Source organism: Salmo salar, chromosome ssa18 (assembly GCF_905237065.1).
Source record: "Salmo salar chromosome ssa18, Ssal_v3.1, whole genome shotgun sequence".
Lineage (NCBI taxonomy): Eukaryota > Metazoa > Chordata > Actinopteri > Salmoniformes > Salmonidae > Salmo > Salmo salar.
This window is the reverse complement of record NC_059459.1, coordinates 65,721,027-65,735,865: the sequence shown is the minus strand read 5'-3', so window position 1 is coordinate 65,735,865 and position 14,839 is coordinate 65,721,027. Positions and strand designations below refer to the sequence as shown.

The 14,839-nt window shown below is 41.9% G+C and overlaps 1 long non-coding RNA gene across 1 annotated transcript; it reads left to right on the top strand.

The window, feature by feature from the left end:
• Positions 1 to 2,309: 2,309 nt before the first annotated feature.
• LOC123728743 (uncharacterized) lies at positions 2,310 to 3,637 on the top strand. The gene is made up of 3 exons (XR_006760494.1): positions 2,310 to 2,534; positions 3,097 to 3,189; positions 3,535 to 3,637. It is a non-coding gene; the product is annotated as an uncharacterized lncRNA (long non-coding RNA).
• Positions 3,638 to 14,839: the final 11,202 nt, after the last annotated feature.

Genomic DNA, 14,839 nt, shown 5'->3' with positions numbered 1-14,839 from the left:
TGCTGGAATGGGATAATTGAGTGACTGTCAGTGACTGACATAAACATTTTTTTTAAATGCTGAGGCACAACCAAATTCCTAAATTGTTTTATACTATTGTAACTCTCAACAGTAAGTTGAGACCCCGACTGAGTTCCCCCCCAAAAAATGTATTGTAATAAAAGCCGACCCTGCTGATGAGCTTCCCAACTGGCTGACTGTACTGACATTTCCATTCTATTACCAGCTGAAAAGATTGCATTATGTTGGTATATCATAAACTATGTGTGTGTCGGAGGGGTGTGTGTGTGTGTGTGTGTGTGTGTGTGTGTGTGCACGCTTGTTTTTTGAATACCTTTTTGAAAAGTAAATAGGACAACATTTCACAGGTAATTAAACAGACTGGGTCTGACAGTGCTGACAGAGGTAATTGTTTTGATTTATTTACTTAATTTCTCTTACGAATTTAGTTCCTGTTTGGTGGCACTTTACTGCCCTGTAAACAGAAACAGAGAGTAGGGAATGGAGAAATACTGATGTAAAATTTTTAGTTTTGGAAACTAAATAAATCATCTTCTATGGAATAATGAGGTAGTCCAAAAGACCTGGGTAATTATATGACATCATTGCCTTGGACAATCAAATGCCCTTCAGGCCTAAACACATTGGTTAGCACCATACATGTGATGATCTTGGATCATCTCTTCCAGTTCCACAGTACACCATTTATAAGAGAATACTGATCCAGAGTCAGTTACTATACAGATAAAGTGTTGGTTCTATTCTATAACACTAAGGCTGCGTTTAGACAGGCAGCCCAATTCTGACATTTTTTCCACTTAGTGGAAAAGATCTGATGTGAAAAGATCTGATGTGATTGACCACAAAACAAATTAGTGGAAAAACAATCTGAATTGGGCTGCCTGAGCTTGTGTTCCCCTGAATTAGTGTGGTACTTAGCCAGAACAGAGGAGCTCCACTTGCTCCTATTCCTCTAGTCTAGACATTCACCTCTTCTTCTTGTCTTGTTCACAACATATAACATGACAGGGAGGCTCAGTGAGCCCACAAATAAGCCTGCCATTTTTTTTCTCTCTCCCCAACATAAACAAGGTGGTGATTGCAGCTGTCTCTGCATTTTTTTTCTCTCTCAACACTAAATGTGTGTGTGTGTGTGTGTGTGTGTGTGTGTGTGTGTGTGTGTGTGTGTGTGTGTGTGTGTGTGTGTGTGTGTGTACAGTTCTTGTGTGTGAGGGCTTTCGTGTTTGTGCTTCCACGTGTGTACGCTTCTGTGTGTGTGTGTGTGTGTGTGTGTGTGTGTGTGTGTGTGTGTGTGTGTGTGTGTGTGTGTGTGTGTGTGTGTGTGTGTGTGTGTGAAGGCGACAGACAACAGACAACAGTGAACTAGGCTTGTCCCCTCATCTGATAACCTGTACGTCTACCTGAGACCCTGGAGGAAACACAATCACAACCCTGCTCCTATTCTAATAAACTTGTCAAATGGAAGTCATTCTATGGATGAGAGAAGGTAATCATCTCTCTTCTTCGCTATTATCTGGCTAGTTAGTTATAATAATATGTGTCTTGGCCTCGTAATTGAACTTGGAGTGACACACACGCACGTACGCACACACGCGCACGCACACACACACACACACACACACACACACACACACACACACACACACACACACACACACACACACACCCAACACACACCTTCAGGAGTCCAGCTCTCTCTCAACATCACGGTGCCCAGATTGAGATATTCAGATGGTCTAATAAGTAACCAGTGAGTCAGATGGGGTTTCATTAGTGAGAAGGAGGAGTGAGAAGGACGGGAAAAGAAGAAGATAGTCCAGGAGAAGTGTCTGAGATGGTTGACCTCTGGACTATACAGCCCTAAGACAGGACGTGACTGGATCACCAAACAAAGGGAAGAAACGTCTGGTCTGGTCAGACTTGATTAGAATGTCTTGTCTAACTAGAGATGTAGTTACACTGTAACCGCCAAACCATCAACACACTAAGCAGCTACAGTTTGGAACACTATAGGAACATCACACAGATAGACCGATGGATGGATTAAAGGAGCATTATGTAGAATTTTTGCATTATAATGTCATAAAATGTCCATAATACATCTGCAGTAATAGTGAAATGATAGTGTTTCAATTAAAATAAAAAATATAATGCTTTGGGCCCTTACAAAATGTTATTAAGAATTTCAGTTTTCCTATTGGTCAACAAAAGCCGGTGCGTCTCTTGTTTTCGAATTGGAGGTCTGCACCCTCTCTCTTCGAGCAGTGTCACTCGGAGGCGTGGTTCTTTTTCCGAGCACAATCAACATTGGTGGATTTCTAAGGCAAGGGTCCAGCCCCCCTGGTTGCTGATACAGGTGCCAAAAAAAGGAGAAGTTTAGCCAAGCGACTAAATGATAAGGCTCGGAGAAAAACCAGAGTAAATATAGGTAACAATCTTAATCGCTCGAGAGAAGTTATGGCCCTAAATGGGCTGAAGTCTGATGCAGAGATGGCCTGTTTTTTGCTTGACAGGTAACGTTACCAAGACGTTGAGCCAGCTAAAGTAGCTAGCTAGCTAATGTTAGCTGTGACGTTTGTGAATGGAGAATCCGGGTTAGCTTTATGCTATCTAAATTATATGGCTGTCTTGATAAATAACTAAGGTTTACATAGTATTTTACGATCTTAACCAGTCAGGATATAGACATAAGCATGTATGTTTTTGAGAGTCATGATAATTTAGAACCTACTTACATTTTTGCGTTGGAGGCTCGCTAACATTTCATGTGCATTTCTGTTTGAAAGTGATAGAACTGTAATGGCGCTCAGCTGTAACGTTAGCAGCTGTAATGGTGCTCGGCAGTATAGTTGCCTCGCCTTTATGAGACTTCCAAGTGACTAACGTTATTGCTAACATTGTTTCAGTAATGTTCTAGCTAACTAGCTAACATTATGTAGCTCGGTAGAGGGTTGACAAGCAAGCTCACTAGCTAGGTTTTGTGACATACATTAGCAAGCTAGCTGGCTAGCTAGATATAATGTGATATAATACTTGGACGTGCGCAAAATAAAAATGTAATTTCTTATCTTCTAGTTAGGCCCCACCACAATCCACTCCAAGGAAAGTGTTACCTCTGCCTGCTTTATCAAGCATCAGAGTGGCATCCAGCATCACACTGTCAGATAGGTGAGAATACATGCTTAATTTCAATAGGAGAATAGCTAGATACTTTTTTCCTATTCATTTCAATGATGGCTATTGGGTAGTGTGAACTTTCTTGTGTGTGCATCATTTATGGTTGGTTTCTGTGTTTTTGTGTCCCTCTCTTTGTGCTTGCCTTCTTTGAGTAGCCTATGTGGGGGTGTATCTCTCTGGTACAGTCATGCCTCCATTTCTAGTATTCAAAATATTTGCCAGTAATGAAGATACTATATGCTTGGAGTATAACCGACTGTCTTTTTTCTAAAGGGGGGATGAGTTTCTGTACTCTCTGTACTTTGCTCTGTTTATCTTTCCCTTGATCCTGACTAGTCTCCCAGTCACTGCCGCTGAAAAACAACCCCACAGCATGATGCTGCCACCACCATGCTTCACCGAAGGGATGGTGCCAGGATTCCACCAGACATGATGCTTGGTATTCAGGCCAAAGAGTTCAATCTTTGTTTCATCAGACCTGAGAATCTCGTTTCTCATGGTCAGAGTCCTTTAGGTGCCTTTTGGTAAACTCCAAACGGGCTGTCATGTGCCTTTTACTGAGGAGTGGCTTCTGTCTGGCCACTCTACCATAAAGGCCTGATTAGTAGAGTGCTGCAGAGATGGTTGTCCTTCTAGAAGGTTCTCCTAGCTCCACAGAGGAATTCTGGAGCTCTGACAGAGGGACCATCGGGTTCTTGGTCACCTACCTGACCAAGGCCCTTCTCCCCCGATTGCTCGGTTTGGCCGGGCGGCCAGCTCTAGGAAGAGTCTTGGTGATTCCAAACTTCTTCAATTTAAGAATAATGGAGGCCACTGTGTTCTTGGGGACCTTCAATGCTGCAGACATTTTTTGGTACCCTTACCAAAAAAAAAAGAAAATCCTGTCTCGGAACTCCACGGACAATTCCTTCGACCTCATGGCTTTGTTTTTGATCTGACATGCACTGTCAACTGTGGAACCTTATATAGACAGGTATGTGCCTTTCCAAATCATGTACAAATCAATCAAATTTACCACCGGTGGACTCCAATAAAGTTATAGAAACATCAAAAAGGATGATTAATGGAAACAGGATGCACCTGAGCTCAATTTTGAGTCTCATAGCAAAGGGTCTGAATACGTATGTCAAAAGGTATCTGTTTTTTTACTTTTAATACATTTGCAAAAATGTCTAAAAACCTGTTTTCTCTTTGTCATTATGGGGTGTTGTGTGTAGATTGATGAGGGAAAAAAATAATTGAATCAATTTTAGAATAAGGCTGTAACGTAACAAAATGTTGAAAAAAGGGAAGGGGTCTGAATACTTTCCGAATGCACTGTACTTTTTTGGAGTTTTACATTATATTTCACCTCATCACTCGACATTCTGTGTGTCCAGTGGTTAGCTGGTAGACTGCTGCTGTAGCTGAAATGGCTGGCTAGCTAGCTAGCTAGCTATGACTATGTAAACAAATCCACAAAGGTGGAGTGACTCTAGACTTGTTGAGAAAGGGGCTGGGGTGGGGTGGGGGAAGAGTTGTTTGAAAATAGCCTAACTGTTGTTTAAATACACCAAGCTTCCAGAATGTGGGGGGAAAAATAGCGATATCTCCTTTAACATCAGCTCACCATGCTCCTTCACACATGTAGAACCCTCTCTGGAAAGGGTTCTATATAGAACCCAAAAAGGTTCTACCTGGAACCAAAAAGGGTTCTAACTGGAACCAAATAGGTTCTACCTAGAACCAAAAAAGGTTCTTTAAAGGGTTCTCCTATGAGGACAGCCAAATAACCGTTTTAGGTTCTAGATATCACCTTTGTACAGTACAGTTCATTGATATGGGTCAGGCCAAGCAGAGCCATATACAGTAGATGAACAAGTACCATAGCAACTGCCATCAATGAGCTACACAATTTATATCTACAGGTACACAGCTTCATCTAGAATCAGGTACAAACAAACACATCAATTAAGTTTCCATGACAGTTAAATGTTGATTAAGCATGAGATGATTGAAACCACGGGTTTAGTATGCTGCTGGATGCTGCTGAGTGAAGAGACGGGAATGTATTTATTTTAATGCAATAACATTTACTTAGCCTGTAACAGAGTTGCTGGCCTGTGCTTTTTCTAATTGGTGCCAGTGGCTAAATCCTATCCATTTGCATCGACCTCCTTTGAAGACAGATGCAGATGAGCCAAACAAGTTCGCTAATTATGCCGGAGCGGAGCACGCCGAGGAGTGTGTGTGTGTGCTCTGATTGCAACGGAGTATGTATGTCTGTGTGAGAGAGATAAAGAGAGAGAGAGAGAGAGAAAGTGTGTAAAGTGTATGTGTGTGGCTGTGGAGCCAAGGGGATATACAGCCTGACATTTAACCAGAGTTCACCAGACACACCAATCATGAATGGAATCCCAAATTAAACTAATGCTATAAATTTACATAACTTTATATCACTGCACAAACACATTGCATGTCCAGCCCGGCAGCCCCACACCAACACCCTCAGTAGGTACCAGAACTATACTCAACGGCTGTGGAAGGAATCACCTATTGGGAATATCATTCTGACAAATAAACTTTATAATACCCCTTATGGACAATATGGTTGTATCCATAAAACCCAATGTTCTTCCATCCCATCAAACCAAACAACAAGCAACAGTCCAGCTAAAATATGCAGATGGACACACGAATCTACACCCCACGATACCTAATCTCCACTCATTGGGCTGGGGTGCGTGATGTGCTGGTTGTGTCCTGGCCGTCTAATGGCTGGTGTTGTATCCCCCAGCACATAGACTAATGGCAGCCGACGGGCCTCTATCCACTGTGCACTGTGGTTGACACACACACACACTGTCAAATTGTCCTGGAAATTCTAATCAATAATGAGGAGAGACAAGGTCAATCACCAATCAGGATATTACTTTATTCAGAACTTATTAATAACATCGATTAATTATTGCAATAATGAAGCTTGTCGACGACCCACCCGTCGGTGATTCATTGAGAAGCCCAACGAGCGGATTTGAGCCACAGCATTTTATAGCAAAGTCCATCCTCCTGGATGTTCATGACAAACAACATATGTATGGAATGGGTCACAAGGTTAAAATTCGTACGAAAGATACAAATCATTCACAGCAAACACCATCTGCAGTAAAGACTTCTCATTGTGTAGAAACCAGGGTCTGGCCCAGAGCCATCTCTCCCTGGTACCTTCCAGTCAGGCACACAGACACTAATCATGCTATGGAATGCTGTCTTTATCGCCAATCCATCATAAATCCACTGTCTGTGGTAAATCCCCCAGAGGCCCACTTTCAGTTCACACAGACACAATAGAGTTATAAGAACCCTCTATTCTGTTGCATGAAACAACCAGTTGATGCAATAATAGTATTATAACATAACCTTGTAATTTCTGTTCTGACACACACACACAAACACACACACACACTCTCCACTGTGCATTGGGCTTATGTGTGTGATGTATAGTGAAGCAGTGAGTGAGTGTAGAACAAGCAGAGTGGTGGCAGGATGCTACTGATACACTAGGAGCAGGACAGTGAGATGTTAACCCCTCTGGAAGATTTCAATGTGACACATCGTTAGCACTCACAATAGGATGCAGTCTACCCTCTAAAACATATGCAAAATACATTCTCCCGAAAAAAATGCTTAGACATCTTGGACATCTATCAGCATCTTGATGAGAGAACATATTTTAGAGAGGATCTACCCCTATGAAACATTCTAAAAGTCATAGTTACCCTTTCATTGTCAAGGAATTTCTTTGTTCAGCTGTCAGTGTATTGTTAATGCTTTTTATTTTTTTGGAGAGTATCTGCTGCAATAGCGGGGAGCCTAATAAAATAGCTATATAAAAAAATAATGAAATAACTTAGGAGTTCATTTGATTGACGTAAAGCAGGTCAGGCAGAATGAAGAGAACTAGTAGAGGGCTACCTGAAATGACACATACACACAAAGCTGATGTAAGCCTATTTAATTCCCAGGAACAACTATTTAATAACATTTCTGTTACAAGGCAATAATAGTGCTTTTGTTTGCTACGCGCATTGAGCTCACTTTTCTGTTCATTCCCTGGTAGTTTTTTATAGGCAATGTTCTGTGTCGTGAGCTTCATGGCTTTACTCGTGTTGAATAGCTCCTTGAATAGCTCCATCACGACAAGGCAGGCTCACACACACACACACACACACACACACACACACACACACACGCCAGGGGCAAATTGCCTGAAGATATCTGCCGCTGAACTGAAGCGCCCTAGACGGAAGAGGAGAGGCTCTCTGAAGTGAGATATATGTTTGCTTTTGAGGAACCTTACAGGAGACAGCTGCTGTGACTTACAGACCATTTGCTGCTTGTGAGGGAAAACAAGATGTAAAGCAATACTTTTCTGTGGTCCTTCCTCCGTCTGTCTGGCTGGCGCAGGCCAAATTGAAAAGAACCTGTGGACTGTAATGAAAAGAGATAGAGTTTCGCGGTGTAACCGTGTAAGCAGGGGACATATATTGGCTACACACATGCAGGCACTGGCAGGAATACACACACAACTCAAACGTACGGATGTACACACCGACACACGTACGCACCCACACACCTACCCACGCATGCATGCACACATCACACACTTACAGGGATATAATGAAGCCCTTTATCTACTTCCCCAGAGCCAGATGAACTCGTGGATACCATTTTATATCTCTGTGTGCAGTTTGAAGGAAGTTGCTATCTAGCACGATCAGTAACTAGTGTTGGGGCAATGATCGGAAGTCATTGTACTAACGCCAGTTAACTTTCCTCATACTGGATCCATTCACACCAATGCAAACTAATCATGACACATGAACACACTGCCAGACCCCCTCAGACAGGTATGAGAGAGAGAGAGAGAGAGAGAGACCTATCTCGCAGATGAGGGAGGACTGGAAGCCACAGGGCTTGTTTTTAATTAAACGCTAATTAAAAAGTGTTAATGACAAACATTGTATTAACATTCCTTACACATGCTTCTCTGTCACCCAGGATTTAATAGGATTTGATAATACATGCGGATAACTTTTTTCTGGGGGGGTTCTCAGCTACATGTATGTGCTGTGACCCTCATTAACATCAAACTATTAATTGGCAATAATGTAGGCCTACCCACATGAAAAAATACTATAATGTACACTATGGAAGGAATACTAAAGTATTCCCTGTAATGTTTTTTCATGTGGGTAGGCCTACATTATTACTGTTGTATTTACAGTTTACTATAGTATAAATACTGTAGTATTTATTTTTAAGCATTTTCTATAGTAATTACTGTACTGTTTTAGTGGACAGTAGTATACTGTTGTATTTACTGTAGTGCTTTGCAGACTGTAGTATACTGTAGTGTTTTTATAACCATTACTGTAGTATTTACTAAAGTGTTTTTGTTTTATTATCTTTGACATAGAAGTGGGAGGTTTTCCATCTTGATGAAACCTACAAGAGAAATTCAAAACAATTACATTTTCCATAACCTGTAGGTAGGTATAGGTGGGTTCTGAACGGAGAATTCAGAGTTTTTATGTGTTTTTGCAGACTGTATTGTTTTTGCAAAAATTTCTGTAGTATTTACAACAGCATTTTGTTGGGGATAATACTATAGTATTCTACAGTATACTACTAAATTCTATACTAAGTACTACACATGATCGAGGGATACTACAGTGTATAGTATTATACAGTATACTACAGTTGACTAAAGAATCCTATAGAAAGTACTGTAGTATTCTGTAGTAAATGGTAGGATTTTTTTTATGTGGGTAAGCTTTCTGGACAGATCTGCACAGTGGTTGAGACAGTAAAATAGTGCCCCCAGCTGGTCAACACAATTGTTCCACTTCTCAACAAGGAAGGATACAAGCAAATGTCTTATATTATGTAGAAAAGTAAAGAACATTATCGTTCCAGCATTTCCTGTTGACAGTGAAAATAGACTAGGCCTATATTCAAAATGTATCGTAACAAAGAAAAGGAGCTCACTGCTTGTGAAACATAAGTATTTTGAATTGTAATTGCATGAGCCATGAAGTGAGTCTCTGTAACTTTGTCAAGTTTTAGTGTGTAGTCTGTAAGGCAGTAATGGAGGGTTGGACAGACTAAGCCTTCTCTAAAGCTGGGTAACGTTTTAGAGTGAAAATGAAAATGGGAGAGTAGTGCTATAAATAATTTATGTGAACCGCATTGCTGTAATTCAAGCAGTCCTATGAATTATGGATTTCAAATGTAGCTCTTAAAACAGTCAAGGTAAAAAGCTTGTTTTATATATTATTTTATTTTATTTTAGCTGTGAATTTGAGGTTAGGCGGGTCATAGACAAGAGTGTGAGAGCTTTTATGCAGCCACTCTCCACCTCCCAAGGTTAAATTTTTTAAGGCTATGCTGAGACAGGTCCGATTTTACCTGTGTACCTACAGTACATTGTCCAGCAGACAAATGACAACTATTGCCTACGCTCACATGACTGTGTTTTGTTGACTGTGCATAAGGCCCATTCAGAGCTAGGAAAAAAAAGTGTTCAAGGTCTCTGCCGCTTCCACTTGAAACAAGCTTCAAAATGTCCTGAAATTACAGGAGCTCGTCCCTTTAAATTAGTTTAAAGCTAGAGTAAACACTATGATGGAAAATTAAGTGGGGGGCTGTAGTTGGCCCCCCTAGACCCCCACACTTCCCCAAAATCATCTTTCTGCTCCATATGTAAATGTATGTTTTTAAACTACAGTGCTTTATGTTTAATGCTGAATGTAGCTAGGTTTCCATCCAATTAGTGGCAGATTTTCAATTGAATATTCCGAAGTCTCCATAGAAAAAAAGGTGTTTCCATCGAATTGACTTGTTGCGGATAAAAGGCTGTGCGTGATGACATAGTCGCATAAAAATAACTTTTGCAATTAAATTCCCATGTACCAAATTAAAAATGCAAGTTAAATGGGTTTTCATTGAATTTTGAACTCTACCGGTGGTTTTGTGACAAAAAAATGTTATGGTTACAGAAAAGGTTATGTAGCGGAACGTGCCCACTCACGTGCACTCTAACCAACAGCTCGCAGATACAGGGTGAGTATAGCCTACATGAGGAGATTTTATTGACAAAAGAGTGATATTATTTTTATTTGTCAAACGGCAGCCAAGCATCGATCATCATGTCACCAGAATGAGACCCTCGATATTTATTGGAAAGAAGCATCAAGCTCACCGCCATGCACTTTCACCACCCTATGAAGTTCATCACAACTTATTTCATATGTACTTAAAGGTAGACTCAGAGATATGACGTAGATGCAGAAAGTAAACAGCATAGTGGATCAATTTTTGCAACAACTAAGAGCGTTGAAGGTTGAGTCTCAACTTCTCCTCTGTTTTGGTGCCTGGATACCATGCTGTGAACAGCGTGAAGCGAACCCTGGCACATGCGCAGATACTGTGTGTGACTGTGTGACAGCAAAGTCTTGCATCTTGCTCATCTCAATATCTGCGTTGCTGCTCGTGGCGACGTCATTTCACTGAGTCAACCTTTAATAAACTGCATGCTTTCCCGAATATTAGTGGGAGGACCACACAACATATCATCGCTTGACGCCAAGTTTACTTCGATATATAATAGTTGTTATATCAATATTTGCACATAAAGGCATTTCCACCACCATTTCTCGAATTATTAATTTTACATGCCTTTTCCATCAGGCCTGTCGTGCCATTTTTTTATCCGACATACTTTACTCGCATAAAAAACTTAGATGGAAACCTGGTTAGTGTGTCTGAAACTTTGTGTGCTTCTATTTTGGCCATGTCTTCTTGTAAAATAGATTGTTACTCTCAATGAGACTAGCCTGGTAAAATAAAGGAAAAATAACAATGTAATTGCACCACATGTACAACTCTGATTTGCACTGATAGGCCTAACAGTTTCTTTCTGTTATCTCCAGTGTTAAGTTATGCTATTGTGATGGTGTACACTGGAGAGCGCCAGACATTTCATTTAGTGTTAAAATAGGCCTACGCTGTACAGTATATTGCAAATGCTTGCTAATTTTGGTTTATGTGACTAGCGATTTCTAGTGATGTTCTGTTTGATACCGGAGCTCCGGGGCATGCATCGAAATTGCAAAGCAATTTCCTTCAAAGCAGTGTGCCGATTGCTGTATCACTTTATTAGAAGCACGTCATCAATAACGTCCAAATCTTCATTTGATCATGTGCTTTTTCAGACCGTGGGAGAATCTCAATTGAACACTCCTCGCATCCTCTCTGTTCTCGTTCTCAAAACCCTGTGATGTGATGAGATTGGACCCAGGTGCAGAGAAGAAACCAGACGAGGAATCAGTGGTTAAGGATAAATATAATACTTTACTGAGAAACGGTAGCCGCAGGATCACAGTTCACCTGAAAACAACAAACACTAAGTCTCTAAATCTCACTCAGGAAATGAACGCACACGGAAAACTATTCAAGTTTCTGCAAAGGACAACAACAAAAAACACACCTCTTTTAAAAGGGAAAAGCATAATGAGTAAATTGGACGCACCTGAGTGTTGTTAATGTCTCTAGGACGGTCTCTGACACCCTCTGGTGACAGGTGGAACCATGACAAACCCATTGGAGGAGAAGGTAAGAGGGGAGGGCCCTTTGACTTTCTCATCCAATGGGTTTTGAGGAGGTGAGGGACAAGAACAGAGGATTTGAGAGGTATGCAATTGAAATTCTCCCTGTGCTGCAAAATGCAAGATCCCACTGATTTTGCTGTGGTTCCAGTTCTTTCTTAGATTCCTAGCTGCTTTCAAACACCGAACTCGAATGTACAACGTACTTACAAATGTAGTTAGGATTTTTTACAGAAAGTTTCACCTGACCAGTCGCTTAGCAGGTAGAGTTGGAAACTATGGAACATTCAGGGACGGCAGGGTATGGGGTTGAATCCTGGTGAAGGCACACTTTTTAGAAAATAGTGTTATGTGAAACCACACTTTCTGCACATTATTGTTCCAAAAATTGTTTCATTTAGTATACTATAAGCTTATGAATTAAGTATCCTAAATAATGCTATAGATTCACTGTTTTTGAAAAATAATAAACTTGAAGGCAAAAAAAGGAAGCATGATGGCGCCGGAGGGGAAGGCTGACGTCTTATCGGCTCTTAACCAGCCATGCTATTTTGTTAGTTTTTTTCGCATTGTTCGTAACTTGTTTTGTACATAATGTTGCTGCTACTGTCTCTTTTGACTGAAAAGAGCTTCTGAACATCAGAACTGCGATTGCTCACCTCAAACTGGACGAAGAGTTCTTCTTCAATGAGTCGGATGGGAGGGATATAATACAGACACCCGACCAGATCCCTGTTATTCGCTGGAGAAGGAAACATAGATTTCACGGAAAGAGATCGGGCTGCCTTGTGAGGATCAGGCGACAAGTGGCTAATCTGCCGATGCCTTCCGTGGTGCTAGCTAACGTTCAATCGCTGGAAAATAAATGGGACGAACTGAAAGCACATTTATCCTACCAACGGGACATTAAAAACTGTAATATCTTATGTTTAACCGAGTCGTGGCTGAACGGCGACAATAAGAACATACAGCTCGCGGGTTATACACTCTATCGGCAGAACAGCAGCCTCTGGTAAGACACGGGGCGGGGGCTATGCATTTATGTAAACAACTGCTGGTGCACGATATCTAAGGAAGTCTCGAGGTTTTGCTCACCTGAGGTAGAGTATCTCATGATAAGCTGTAGACCACACTATCAACCTAGAGAGTTTTCATCTGTATTTTTTGTAGCTGTCTACATACCACCACAGACCGATGCTGGCTCTAAAACCGCACTCAATGAGCTGCATTCTGCCATAAGAAAACAGGAAAACGCTCATCCAGAAGTGGCGCTCCTAGTGGCCGGGGACTTTAATGCAGGGAAACATAAATCAGTTTTACCTAATTTCTATTAGCATGTTCAATGTGCAAGCAGAGGGGAAAAAATAATAGACCACCTTTACTCCACACACAGAGACATGTACAAAGCTCTCCCTCACCCTCCATTTGGCAAATCTGACCATAATTATATCCTCCTGATTCCTCCTTACAAGCAAAAATTAAAGCAGGAAGCACCAGTGACTCGGTCTATAAAAAAGTGATCAGATAAATCAGATGCTAAACTACAGGACTGTTTTGCTAGGACAGACTGGAATGTGTTCTGGGATTACTCCGATGGCATTGAGTACACCATATCAGTTATTGGCATTATCAATAAGTGTATGGAGGACATCCCCCCCACAGTGACTGTACGTACATACCCCAATCAGAAGACATGGATTACAGGCAACATTCGCACTGAGCTAAAGGGTAGAGCTGTCGCTTTCAAGGAGCAGGACGCTAACACGGAAGCTTATAAGAAATCCCGATATGCCCTCCGACAAACCATCAAACAGGCAAAGCGTAAATACAGGACTAAGATCAAATTATACTACACTGGCTCCTGTGGCAGGGCCTGCAAACTATTAAAGACTACAAAGGGAAGCACAGCCGAGAGCTGCCCAGTGACACAAGCCTACCAGATGAGCTAAATCACTTCTATGCTCGCTTTGAAGCAAGTAACACTGAAACATGCATGAGAGCATAAGCTGTTCCGGATGACTGTGTGATCACACTCTCCGCAGCCGATGTGAGTAAGACCTTTAAACAGGTCAACATTCACAAGGCCGCAGGGCCAGACGGATTACCAGGACGTGTACTCCGAACATGCACTGACCAACTGGCAAGTGTCTTCACTGACATTTTCAACCTCTCCCTGTCTGAGTCTGTAATACCAACATGTTTCAAGCAGACCACCGTAGTCCCTGTGACCAAGAACACTAAGGTAAGCTCACTAAATGACTACCGACCCGTAGCACTCATGTCTGTAGCCATGAAGAGCTTTGAAAGGATATCCCAGAAACCCTAGACCGACTCCAATTTGCATACCCCTCCACAGATACACAGATGATGCAATCTCTGTTGCACTCCACACTGCCCTTTCCCACCGGGACAAAAGAGAATGCTATTCATTGACTACAGCTCAGCCGTTCAACACCATAGTGCCCTCAAAGTTCATCACTAAGCTAAGGACCCTGGGACTAAACACCTCCTTCTGCAACTGGATCCTGGACTTCCTGACGGGCCACCCCCAGGTGGTAAGGGTAGGTAACAACACATCCGCCACGCTGATCCTCAATACAGGGGCCCCTCAAGGGTGCGTGCTCAGTCCCCTCCTGTACTCCCTGTTCACTCATGACTGCATGGCCAGGCACGATTCCAACACCATCATTAAGTTTGCTGATGACACAACAGTGCTAGGCCTGATCACCGACAACGATGAGACAGAGACCTGACTGTGTGGTGCATGGACAACAACCTCTCCCTGAACATGATCAAGACAAAGGAGATCATTGTGGACTACAGGAAAAGGAGAACAGGGCACACCCCCATTCTCATCAACAGGGCTGTAGTGGAGCAGGTTGAGAGCTCCAAGTTATTTGGCGTCCACATCACCAACAAACTAACATGGTCCAAGCACACCAAGACAGTCGTGAAGAGGGCATGACAAAACCTATTCCCCCTCAGGAGACTGA